This window comes from Channa argus, chromosome 10 (assembly GCF_033026475.1).
Source record: "Channa argus isolate prfri chromosome 10, Channa argus male v1.0, whole genome shotgun sequence".
Classification (NCBI taxonomy): Eukaryota; Metazoa; Chordata; class Actinopteri; order Anabantiformes; family Channidae; genus Channa; species Channa argus.
The window spans coordinates 27,611,704-27,625,727 of NC_090206.1; positions in this window are offsets into that span (position 1 = coordinate 27,611,704).

Genomic DNA, 14,024 nt, shown 5'->3' on the forward strand with positions numbered 1-14,024 from the left:
ACTGCAAAGGTGTCAGGTTTTGTGTATGAAGGAAGTGAGAGGAGGTGTGGTGGTAAAACAGTTTATTACTTAAATGCAGTGCAAAGGAAACAACAGAAAATCACTCCTAAAGGAAACAATGTCTACATGTAAACAGATAATGGGAGATATAAACAAGTAACCAAACCTCAGTCCAAAACAGGGTTTTAAATGAATAGGGAACCAGATAAGAGCAATCAGGGCCGATGATGAATACTGAAGCTGTTAGGAGATGCAGGAATTGGGTTTGGGTGACTTTAAAATAAAGTTCTGAGACAGGAACTTACAAGGAAGCTTTACCCTTAATAGATACGTTTATATTAGATATCAATCGATAGATAGATTATCAATCTATATTTAGAAACAGGCTATGTACCACAGACCTATAGGGTAGCTGTAATGAAACCACTACTTAAAAAACTTTCAGCGTTTACATGAATAGTTGGATGAGTGGGCTGCCTATGGTAGGATTGCTTCAGTCACTGGAGTGGTACACAGTTGAACACCCCAAAAAGGTGCATTCCAGGAAATACAGTATGTCTGAGCAGTCTGTAACTGAATTTGAAAGGTCAGACTTTTAGTGAAAACTACAAACAGATGATCTTGACAGACTAGGCCACCAGACATTGACTTGACTTTACTAGAAATTGCTGTGGAAAAACTTCACAAGGAGAACAATATACATTAACTAAAGGGTTAACTAAATTAAAAAAGACACCATTAAGAACTATTTGTTTTTTGGGTTAAAGTGTCCAATTTTATTTTCTTGGGAATATATTTTGTCATTGTACTGTTCCATATGTATATAAGGCAAACTAAAGTTGCAGTTGGCAAATTTATTGGTGGCTCATGTTGTGTTTAGCTACTGTTGCACTGAACGCTTGGCTGCTTTCCAACCTAGAGGGAGATGTACTTACCCACAAGTGGGTTACACTAACTTCAACTATTACCTCATCTAAACGAACTGTCAGGATCCTCGACTTCACTTCCTCCCCCAGGACTTTTATTTTGCAGTCACTTCCTATTTCCTGGTCCTGTCACATTGTTCCCGCTTTACTAATCACCAGTAATCATTTTCACCTGCTCTCATCACTTTGCTTATATACCTCCTCAGTTCCCTCACCAAGTGGCCAGATTGTCTGCTTTATCATCGCGACTTTCCAGCCTTCATAAGAGTTCCTCGTTTTTATTCACAGTTCGGACCACACTACGTTTATTGACCTGACTCTGCCTGCTGCGAGTCACCCTACAGAGAGGAGGTGCAACGATTAACAGCCTGGTGTGGAGCAAACAACCTGTCTCTGAACGTTGACAAAACTAAAGAGATGGTTGTGGACTTCAGGAGAGCACAGGGTGACCATTCTCCATTGATCATCGATGGATCCTCAGTGGAGATAGTCAAGAGCACCAAATTCCTTGGTGTTCATCTGGTGGACAACCTCACCTGGTCAGTCAACACCAGCTCCATCACCAAGAAGGCCCAGCAGCGTCTCTACTTCCTGAGAAGGCTGAGGAAAGCCCATCTCCCTCCCCCCATCCTGACCATGTTCTACAGAGGGACCATTGAGAGCATCCTGAGCAGCTGCATCACTGCCTGGTTTGGGAACTGCACCGTCGCGGATCGCAAGACCCTACAGAGGATAGTGAGGACAGCTGAGAAGATCATCGGAGTCTCTCTGCCCTCTATCATGCACATTTACACCACACGCTGCATCCGCAAAGCCAACAGCATTGTGGACGACCCCACACACCCATCACACACACTCTTCACACTCCTGCCATCAGGAAAGTGGTTCCGAAGCATTCGGGCCACCACATCCAGACTATGCAACAGTTTTTTCCCACAAGCCATCAGGCTCCTCAACACACAGAACTGAAATAGAACTTAAACACACTGCAAACCGAACTCAGCACATTCTCATCACTCACTACTCATCTCATTCCACCACCACTTATTTATTATTTATTTACTTTTATCATTCTACATTTACTGCACTACACTGTTTACCTGCTGTTTTTTTTTTTGCACATTCCAATGCAATTGCACTTTTTTTACATGCTGGACATTTAAATGCACTATACCGTTTACATGCTGCTCTTTTTTTTTTAACACCCCTAGCACACTTAACTGAACTGTACTGTACTGTAAAATAGTATACAGTAGGTTTACTGGTCGGCACTGTCTTGGGTCTTGTGTCTTGTGTCCTGTCCTGTGTTACTTGTGTTGTCTGTCTACACTGTACGTCTGTACTGTTTTTTCGTCTGCACTGTTTGCACTTGGTTGCACTCGATGGACTTTATTATAGCTTGTGTTGTTTGTAGCACCTTGGTTCTTGGAGGAACGTTATCTCGTTTCTACTGTGTACTGTGTACCACTGTGTATAGTAGAAATGACAATAAAAGCCACTTGACTTGACTTGACTTGCTCTGGTTTAGTGAGTGATAGCTCCCTATTGCCGACTTTGTAAATTGTGCTATCCATGCCATGCCCATGTTTGATTCACACCATTCATAAGTGTTTGTCACTGCATGTGATTTCCTACCTGTGAAGCCCAGACTGGTGTTTGACTACGTGCCCAGGAGTAAGACTGATTATTGAACCAAGCATCACAGACTTCTTCAGTGTTACTAAGTGTATATGTTCACTGAAAGGGTTTTTGGAATTTTGGGATATTGTGTCACTAAGAGGATTTGGAGTTCTGTTCATGTCAGGGATGGGAGACCCACCACAACTACGTTCCATGCACACACTGCCAGGACCATACTCCACTCCTCCCTATAAAATCCCTACCTCCCCTCCAGACTCAGCTCGTCTCCCTAGCACTTTAGTAAGTACTGCCTTTTTTTTAGACTCCATTTCCCATAAGTCAGTATTAAGTACTCATCTGTGTGTCCTCCCTCATAGACTCGAGATCAGTGCCACCTAGTGAGTTGGAGGGCTTACAACATCACCATCCAACATTCTTTAATAAACTTAGTTAAAACTGAGAAGTTGTGTCAAGCACCTTTATTGGGTCCAACCCTAAAACCTAACTAGTTACAGTACAATCTGGCCAGCATGGATCCAGTTAAACAATTCACTATTCAGTCTGGCCACCTACCCAACCCACAGCATCTGCACAGACTTCTGCCATAGCCTTACCTATAGCAATGTCTTCCCACCCTGAGAGAGAACCCAAGATTCCTCCTCCTGAGCGCTATGGAGGAGAACCCAGAACCTGCCAGGCTTTTCTCACACAGTGTGAGATTCAGTTCCACCTGCGTCCTTCCTCCTTCCTGTCAGAAGAGGCCAAGGTGACATACGTCCTTGCCCTGTTCACTGGCCACGCCCGTCTATGGGGAACAGCTGTGTTGTCTCGGCAGGAAAGTTAGTGTTCCACGTCCAAGACTTTTGGGGCTGAGCTTTCACGAATTTGTAACCCCGCTAGCCCAGACGTGGAAGCCGCACTTAGCCTCTCCAGTATATCTCAGGGCACACGCCCCATCATTGATTATATCATAGACTTTGCGCACACTGGCAGCAGATACTGAATGGAATGATGCAGCATTATATGACACGTTCTATAAAGGCCTGATGGATCGCCTCAACGATACTCTGGCTCAGCAACCCAAACCAAGGAACCTCCGAGACCTCATTGAGGCTGCTACTTGTCTTGATAACCGCCATAAGGAAAGCCTCCTGGAGAAAGCCAATGCCCATCCCCATGCTCCTCATGCTTTTCAGCCCAAACCCCTGTTGTTGCACACCAGTCTCCCGGTGCCAAGTAGTCTTCCCAGTCCCTTACCAGAACCCATGGAGCTTGGTTGTTCTTACCTCTCTCCCGAGGAGAGAGAGCGACAATTCACGAAGGGCCTCTGCTTCTATTGTGCTGCATAAGATCATAGAGTTTCTACCTGCCCAGCAAAGAGAATCGGCTCAGTAGAGGTAGGGAGGTCACTACTGAGCCGTTCCTTGTCTGGTTCCCCTGACTCAGACTTGGTTGGTGCCGCTCCACGCCAAGTTACTGTACCTACGCTTATTGATTCGGGAGCTGACACCAACTTCATAGACAGACACTTAGTTCATCAACTCAAGCTTCCACTCACACTTTTGCCCCAACCACTCCAGGTCCGTTCACTTAACAACCAACTACTACACAAGGTACAGTTTAAAGCCTGGTGTTCCATGTCATCGATTCCCCTCTGTATCCCCTGGTCCTCGGCATACCATGATTGGAGACACATAATCCCCACATTGACTGGTGAACCGGCAAGATCCTGGGTTGGAGTACACCACGTCTAGCATCATGACTCCCATTACTTCTCATGTAGACCTTGACACAGAATACCCTGACCTCTCCAAAGTACCCTCTTAGTATTATGACCTCAAGGAAGTCCTGTGCCTCCTCATTGCCCCCTCACAGACCTTATGACTGCGCCATAGACCTACTGCTCAGCACCATGCCCCCTAGAGGCCACCTTTTTTCATTGTCCAACCTGGAACATCAAGCCATGCAGAAATACCTTCATTCAGCCAGTCATCTTCACCAGCCAGAGCAGGTTTCTTCTTCGTGGGCAAGAAAGATGGTGGGCTAAGGCCCTGCATCACAATTAAAAATAGATATCCATTACCACTAATCTCCTCAGTCTTCTAACTCCTCCAAGGCTCTACCATGTACACCAAGTTGGACTTTTGCAATGCTTATTACCTGGTGAGAATAAGGGAGGGTGATGAATGGAAGAGTGCTTTCAACATGCCGGCGGGCCACTATGAATACCTGGTCATGCCTTTTGGCCCCAGCTGTGTTTCAGAATTTAGTCAATGATGTGTTGGGAGATATGCTAAACAAATACGTGTTTGTGTATCTTGATGATATTCTAATTTTCTCCCGATCTGAGACTGACCATCATGTAAGAGCAGTCCTGTAACGTCTCCTCCAAATTCAACTATTCGTCAAAGCAGAGAAATGCGAGTTTCACGCCACCACTGTTACATTCCTTGGGTACATAATCTCACCAGGCAACATCACCATGGATCCAGTCAAAGTGCAAGTGGTAAAGGACTGGCCGACACCTGACTTCAGACGACGGCTCCAAAGATTCTTAGGCTTTGCCAACTGTTACCGCCGCTTCATCAAGGGATACAGTTCCATAGCAGCACCTCTTCATCAGCTCACCTCCTCTAAAGTCAAGTTCATGTGGTTCACTCTAGCCTCTACACCCTTTAATAACTCAAGTCACATTTTACCACAGCCCCTATACTCAACTTGCCCAACCCTGACCTCCCATTCATTGTGGAGGTTGATGGCTCCAACACATGAATCGGTGCGGTTCTCTCACAGTGTTCCAAGGAAGACAATAAAGTTCACCCATGTGCTTTCTTTTCTCACCGCCTCTCAACAGCAGAGAAGAACTATGACGTTGGCAACAGAGAGCTCTTGGCTGTTAAGCTAGCCCTGGAGGAGTAGCGACACTGGTTGGAGGGAGCTAAACAGCCCTCTTCTGCTTCTTACAGACCACAAGAATCTGGAATACCTCTGCTCTTCCAAACAGTTTAGCCCTTGTCAGGCCAGGTGGGCACTCTTCTTTGGTAGATTCATTTTCACCCTGTTTTACAACCCAGGCTCAAAGAACTGCAAGGCAGATTCTTTATCCCGTACGATCCGGATGACCAACCTCAGGACCCTGACTACATTTTACCTTCTTCTGTTCCTCCCTCAAACAGCATGACCACCCTCCTTACAGTTGTTGACTGCTTCTCAAAAATCGCTCATTTCATACCCCTTCCCAAGCTGCTCACCTCCAACGAAACTGCTCACACTCTTCTCACCCAGGCCTCAAAGGTAGCTGTAATCAAACCAATAAGCAAAAACCCTGTCTTGACCCAGGTATTTTAGCCAATTACAAACCAATATCTAAAACAATTATGAGTCCACTTTTACATCAATAATTTGTATGACGACTTTCAGTCAGGATTTAGAATTCATCATAGTACAGAAGCAGCACTGGAAAAAGTCACCAACGAGCTTCTCTTGGCTTCAGATAATGGGCTAGTCTCAATACTTGTTCTGATCTTAGTGCTACATTCGATACCATTGATCACTCCGTTTTATTAGACTGGAACATGAAATTGGGATTAAGGGAACTGCACTAGGTTGGTTTAAATCTTATCTATCTGATAGCTGTCAATTAGTTCATGTTAATGATGAATCCTCCATGCACACAAAGGTTAACTATGTTGTTCCACGAGGCTCTATGTTAGGACCAATACTTTTTACTTTCTATATGTCTCCTTTAGGCAAACTTATTAGAAAACACTCCATAAATTTCCATTGCTATGCTGATGATAAAGCTATATCTATCTATGGAACCAGATGAAAAAAATCAGTTAAGCAAGCTTCAAGCATGTCTACAAGACATAAAGGCCTGGATGTCCCACAATTTTTTACTTCTGAACTCAGACAAAATTGAACTCATAGTATTTGGGCTTAAAAATCTCTAAAATGACATAACTCTGGCCTCCAGTACTACTGCAAGGAACCTTGGAGTTATTTTTGACCAGGATTTGTCCATTACCTCACATATAAAATAAATCTCTAGAACAGCCTTCTTCCACCTAGAATTTAATTCAATTCAATTCAATTCAATTCAACTTTATTTATATAGCGCCAATTCACAACAAAGTCATCTCAGGGCACTTTACAGAATAAAGTCAAGATTATAAAGATATATAAAGAGAACCCAACAATTCCCCCTGGAGCAAGCCATAGGCAACAGTGGAGAGGAAAAACTCCCTTTAACGGAAGAAACCTCCAGCAGAACCAGGCTCAGGGTGGACGGCCATCTGCCTCGACCGGTTGGGGTGAGTGGAAAGGGGAGAGAGAAAAGAACAGAGCAACAAAAGCAACAACAAAACATCGGGCAGATTGGTAGGATCAGTAGCTTCACGCTGGAAGAGACACAGCTTCAAAGCCGAGGGGACACCTGCAGAAAGGGACAGAGAGAGGAACACAGGGGAGGACAAAGACAACTACGGGAGAGAACACACAGAGTTAATGACATACAGTGGTGACAATTGCTGGATGAGAGGAGAGGAGAGATGGTCAAGAGGAGGAAAGGAGCTCAGTGCATTGGGGGGTGGGTCCCCCAGCAGTATAAGCCTATGGCAGCATAACTATAACTAACTATATGCTTTATTAAAAAGGAAGGTTTTAAGCCTAGACTTAAAAGTAGAGAGGGTGTCTGCTTCCCGAATCTGAACTGGGAGCTGGTTCCACAAGAGAGGAGCTTGATAGCTGAAGGCTCTACCTCCCATTCTACTTTTGGAAATTCTGGGAACCACAAGTAGGCCTGCATTCTGAGAGCGAAGTGGTCTACTGGGATGATATGGTGCTATGAGGTCTTCTAAATATGATGGAGCCTGACCATTCAGAGCTTTATATGTAAGAAGCAGGGTTTTAAATTCTATTCTACATTTAATGGGAAGCCAATGGAGAGAAGCTAGTGAAGGTGAAATATGATCTCTCTTTCTAGTTCCAGTCAGCACTCTTGCTGCAGCATTTTGGATTAATTTCAGGCTCTTTAGGGAGTTACTGGGGCATCCTGAAAGTAGGGAATTACAGTAGTCCAACCTAGAGGTAACAAATGCATGGACCAGTTTTTCGGCATCACTTTGAGACAGGATGCTCCTAATTTTGGCAATGTTCCGTAGGTGGAAGAAGGCTGTTCTAGAGATTTGTTTTATATGTGAGTTAAAGGATAGATCCTGATCAAAAATAACTCCAAGGTTCCTTGCAGTAGTACTGGAGGCCAGACTTATGCCATCTAGTGTAACAATATGGTTGGACATCATATCTCTGAGATTTTTAGGCCCAAATACTATGACTTCAGTTTTGTCTGAGTTTCAAATTAAAAAATTGTGGGACATCCAGGCCTTTATGTCTTGTAGGCATGCTTGAAGCTTTATTAACTGATTATTTTCATCTGGTTCCATAGATAAATATAGCTGGGTATCATCAGCATAACAGTGGAAATTTATGGAGTGTTTTCTAATAATGTTGCCTAAAGGAGACATATATAAAGTAAAAAGTATTGGTCCTAACACAGAGCCTTGTGGAACTCCATAGCTAACCTTTGTGTGCATGGAGGATTCATCATTAACATGAACAAATTGAAATCTATCAGATAGATAAGATTTAAACCAACCTAGTGCAGTTCCTGTAATTCCAATTTCATGTTCCAGTCTCTGTAATAAAATGTTATGATCAATGGTATCAAATGCAGCACTAAGATCTAACAGAACAAGTATAGAGATGAGTCCACTATCTGAGGCCATGAGAAGATCGTTGGTGACTTTTACCAGTGCTGTTTCTGTACTATGATGAACTCTAAATCCTGACTGAAAGTCTTCATACAAATTATTCCTATGAAGGTGATCACATAATTGTTTTGCGACTACTTTTTCAATTATTTTAGAAATAAAGGGGAGATTAGATATTTGTCTGTAATTGGCTAAAACACCTGGGTCAAGACAGGGTTTTTTAAGTAATGGTTTAATTACAGCTACCTTATAGGCCTGTGGTACCATTGATCATAACATTTTATTACAGAGACTGGAACATGAAATTGGAATTACAGGAACTGCACTAGGTTGGTTTAAATCCTATCTGTCTGATAGATTTCAATTTGTTCATGTTAATGATGAATCCTCCATGCACACAAAGGTTAGCTATGGAGTTCCACAAGGCTCTGTGTTAGGACCAATACTTTTTACTTTATATATGTCTCCTTTAGGCAACATTATTAGAAAACACTCCATAAATTTCCACTGTTATGCTGATGATACCCAGCTATATTTATCTATGGAACCAGATGAAAATAATCAGTTAATAAAGCTTCAAGCATGCCTACAAGACATCAAGGCCTGGATGTCCCACAATTTTTTACTTTTAAACTCAGACAAAACTGAAGTCATAGTATTTGGGCCCAAAAATATCAGAGATATGATGTCCAACCATATTGTTACCCTAGATGGCATAAGTCTGGCCTCCAGTACTACTGCAAGGAACCTTGGAGTTATTTTTGATCAGGATCTGTCCTTTAAGTCACATATAAAACAAATCTCTAGAACAGCCTTCTTCCACCTACGGAACATTGCCAAAATTAGGAGCATACTGTCTCAAAGTGATGCCGAAAAACTGGTCCATGCATTTGTTACTTCTAGGTTGGACTACTGTAATTCCCTACTTTCAGGATGCCCCAGTAACTCCCTAAAGAGCCTGCAATTAATCCAAAATGCTGCAGCAAGAGTGCTGACTGGAACTAGCAAGAGAGATCATATTTCACCTTCACTAGCTTCTCTCCATTGGCTTCCCATTAAATTTAGAATAGAATTTAAAACCCTGCTTCTTACATATAAAGCTCTGAATGGTCAGGCTCCATCATATATAGAAGACCTCATAGCACCATATCATCCCAGTAGACCACTTCGCTCTCAGAATGCAGGCCTACTTGTGGTTCCCAGAATTTCCAAAAGTAGAATGGGAGGTAGAGCCTTTAGCTATCAAGCTCCTCTCTTGTGGAACCAGCTCCCAGTTAAGATTCGGGAAGCAGACACCCTCTCTACTTTTAAGTCTAAGCTTAAAACCTTCCTCTTTAATAAAGCATATAGTTAGTTATAGTTATGCTGCCATAGGCTTAGACTGCTGGGGGACCCACCCCCCAATGCACTGAGCTCCTTTCCTCCTCTTGACCATCTCTCCTCTCCTCTCACCCCGCAATTCTCACCACTGTATGTCATTAACTCTGTGTGCTCTCTCCCGTAGTTGTCTTTGTCTTCCTCTGTCCCCCTCTCTCTGTCCCTTTCTGCAGGTGTCCCCCGGCTTTGAAGCTGTGTGTCTTCCAGCGTGCAGCTACTGGTCCTACCAATCTGCCCGATGTTTTGTTGTTGCTTTTTGTTGCTCTGTTCTTTTCTCTCTCGCCTTTCCACTCACCCCAACCGGTCGAGGCAGATGGCCGTCCACCCTGAGCCTGGTTCTGCTGGAGGTTTCTTCCGTTAAAGGGAGTTTTTCCTCTCCACTGTTGCCTATGGCTTGCTCCAGGGGGAATTGTTGGGTTCTCTTTATATATCTTTATAATCTTGACTTTATTCTGTAAAGTGCCCTGAGATGACTTTGTTGTGAATTGGCGCTATATAAATAAAGTTGAATTGAATTGAATTGAATTGGTACATAGCCTGTTTCTAAAGATAGATTGATGATATCTAATATGAATGTATCTATTAAGGGTAAAGCTTCCTTGAGCAGCTTAGTTGGAATAGGGTCTAGCAGACAGGTTGTTGGTTTAGATGAGGTAATAATTGAAGTTAGCTCAGAGAGATCTATGGGTAAAAAGCAGTCTAACAGGGAGTGGGGCCTTATCGATGACTCTAGCACTGTTGAACATGAAGATCTATCTGTAATTTTTGGGGGGAGGATCTGGTGAATTCGTTCTCTAATAGCTACAATTTTATTCAAAAAGAAGCTCATGAAGTCATTGCTGCTCAAAGTTAAGGGAATAGTAGGCTCAACAGAACCATGGCTCTTAGTCAGCCTGGCTACAGTGCTGAACAGAAACCAGGGGTTGTTCTTGTTTTCTTCTATTAATGATGAATAATATGCTGTTCTGGCATCACTGAGAGCTTTTTTGTACATTTTTAAACTTTTTTTTTTTTTTAATTTTTCCAGGCTAAATGAGATTCTTCTAACTTTCTGGAACGCCACTTCCTTTCTAACTTTCGTGTTTCCTGTTTTAAGTTGCGTGTTTGTGAACTATACCATGGAGATCGCCTCTGCTGGTTTACTGCCTTCTTTTTTAGAGGGGCAACACTATTTAAAACCCTGCTCATAAAAGAACTCATGGTACTTTAACATCCCATTAGTCCACTTAGATCTCAGAATGCAGGCCTACTTGTGGTTCCCAGAGAATGGGAGGCAGAGCCTTTAGCTATCAAGCTCCTCTCTTGTGGAACCAGCTCCCAGTTCAGAGTCAGGAAGCAGACACCCTCTCTACTTTTAAGTCCAGGCTTAAAACCTTCCTCTTAGATAAAGCTTATAGTTAGTTATAGTTATGGCCTACACTGCTGACCCACAAGACCCACCCCCCCGATGCAGCTCCTTTCCTCCTCTTGACCCTCTGTCCTCTCCTCTTACCCCACAATTGTCACCACTTTATAAAAGTTGTCTTTCTCCTTCTCTGTCTCCCTCTCTCTGTCCCTTTCTGCAGGTGTCCCCGGCTTTAGAGCTGTGTGTTTTCCAGTGTGCAGCTACTGGTCCTACCAACCTTCTCAATGTTTTGGGGGGGGGGGGTTAAGTTCTTTTTCCGGGGGGGGTCAAGTTCTTTATCCAGGTTAAAGTAAGTACATGCAAGTACTTTGAATCAAAAAGCATCACAGCAGTAATAAAGTTGTTTCTTTAAGTTATTGATAAAATCAAAGTAATGAAATATAGTTAAGCTTGATTCTGTTGATAAGATGAATTTACATGTTCATGTTCAGATTTGTTCCACAAGTGCCTAATAAATAAGATTTATGTACTTAAGGATTATGCAGAATGATATGATATCACTGTATTATAATTATTGCAGTTTTTGGTCATCTATAATTTATCTGTAATTAATCACAGATCAGTAAACTGGACGCAGTGAAATCTAATCCATACCTTGGCTCCATAAACATAAAGGTTTCCTACCAGTTAGGCAAGGTAATGACACAGATGGTAACTAAAAGATCAGATCATTTCAGGAGAACAGAGCTAACCCTTAGGATTCTGCAGTTGTTTTTCAAAACTTTAGATTTTACCATAATGTACCACATTAAAAGGTGTTTTCCATTGAAACAATCATATGATTTGGTCACATGTGATCAAATAGATGTGATCAGAGACCCTAACCCTAACCCTCAGAGAAGCTGCAGACACGATGTAGTTTGGGAAGAAATTTTGCTTATTATGCTCAAGTGATTGGGAGTGGAAGCAATATAATGTTTGTGCATTAAGGATTGTTTGGTTTGGAGGATTTGTTTGGGGGAACAACACAGGTTAAAATAGGAAATGCTCTTTCAGTGTCATAAGCACCCATTGCCAAACCAGACATGGACAAAGCTGTTGGAAATTGTTGGGTTTTCTATACATCTTTATAGTCTTGACTTTATTTTGTAAAGTGCCTTTAGATGACTCTGTTGGGAATTGGCGCTATATAAATAAAATTGAATTGAATTAAATTAAATGTTTTCCTTGCAGACGATAGGCTGCTATGGGAGACAGGAAGAAACATATACAGTATAAATGGGGTGTTAAATATTACTTTAAGTTTTACATTTTAGTTTAACTTAGTTTAACTAAGTTTAAATTTTTGCTGAACAGTTAATGGCAAATTAATGTGTAAATATACCATTTAACCGAAAAAGTTCTTCAGCCTGGGTGGGAGCAGGAACAACTAACGGGCAAACGTTTTGTCAGTTTAGAGGATTGAAACAGTAAGGTAGGCAGGGTTACAGTCAGAGAAGATTGAAGAGTGATTCTAGCTTGGTTTTCTCCTGGGTGGGTGTTGAATTTAGTATCCTTAAAAGGATGGAGGAATATTCACAAATACGATCTAAAGACACCAGTACAGGAAGAACCACTTTCATATTTATTATGCCTGAGCTATCTATGAATCTATGAATAAACTCACACAAATGGTTATAATTTCAAAAGATCTATGATGGGTAGAAGATGCTAAAATCAGACACATATTTATCTGCTTGGGGAGCACAGTGCTGGAGTGGTTAGCGCTGCTGCCTCAAAGCTAGAAGTTTCTGGGTTTATGTCCATGGGTCGGCGACCTTTCTGTGTGGAGTTTTTGGACTGGAACCTGTCCAGGGTGGACATTTTCACTTAAATTACCCCACCTCTCATCCATTGACAGCTCGGATATGCTTCAGCCCCTTCGACCCTAAACAGAATAAGGGGTTACAGATAATGAATATATATAAATAAAGTTGAAAAGTTGAATAGGAATCTCCTCAGATTCATGTTCAGTCCTGAAGAGTATTGAAGTAGGATATCAATGTAATCTTGTCTAGATTACATTTTTTAATGTCATACAGTGGTGATTAATAAATGTTGGATGAGAGGAGAGAGGGAAACGTAGCTCAGTGCACTTGGGGAGGGGGGGGGGGTCCCCAGCAAACTAACCCTATAGCAGCATGACTATAACTAACTAAAAGCTTTTAAAAGGTGAAGGTTTTAAGCCTAGACTTAAAAGTAGAGAGGGTGTCTGCTTCCTGAGTCTGAACTGGGAGCTGGTTCTACAGGAGTGGAGCTTGATAGCTAAAGGGTCTGTCTCACATTCTGAGATCAACAGCTCTCAGCTTGTCCCTTCAGGATGCAGGGTGTCCCTGGGTGGTGCCGCACCTGGTGGAGTTGGATTCAAACCCGTGGCCTTCTGCATCCCTAATTATGGGTACCTTAACAATATGGGTGGACAACATATTTCTGAGATTTCTAGGCCCAAATCCTATAACTAAAAATAGGTAATTTTAGGACATCCAAGCCTTTATGCCTTTTAGACATGCTTGAAGTTTGACTAATTGGTAAGTATATTCTGGTTTTACAGATAAATATAGCTGGATATCATCTGCAGACCAAAGGAAATTTATGAAATGTTTCCTAATAATGTTGTCTAGAGAAGATTCAATTTTAGAAATATTTTTTAACACAGTGCATATAAAATAAAATAAATCATACAAGCATTAGAGAGCTACTATCAGCCGCAGGAATAAAACTTAAAAAAACTTAAAAACTTAAAAAGTTTAAACTAAATCGATAAAACTTAAACCTACAGGAAATAGTATGGTCCATGCTCCAATAGATGCAGTCAGTTGTCATCCTCACAGAAGAGGGCGTTAATACATGAAGTGTTGGAGCCAATGCCCCTGAAACCTGAAGAAGAAGTAGATGAAGAAGAAGGTATCACACGCACGCGCCTTGCCTGCCGTCCTCCGTACCGTG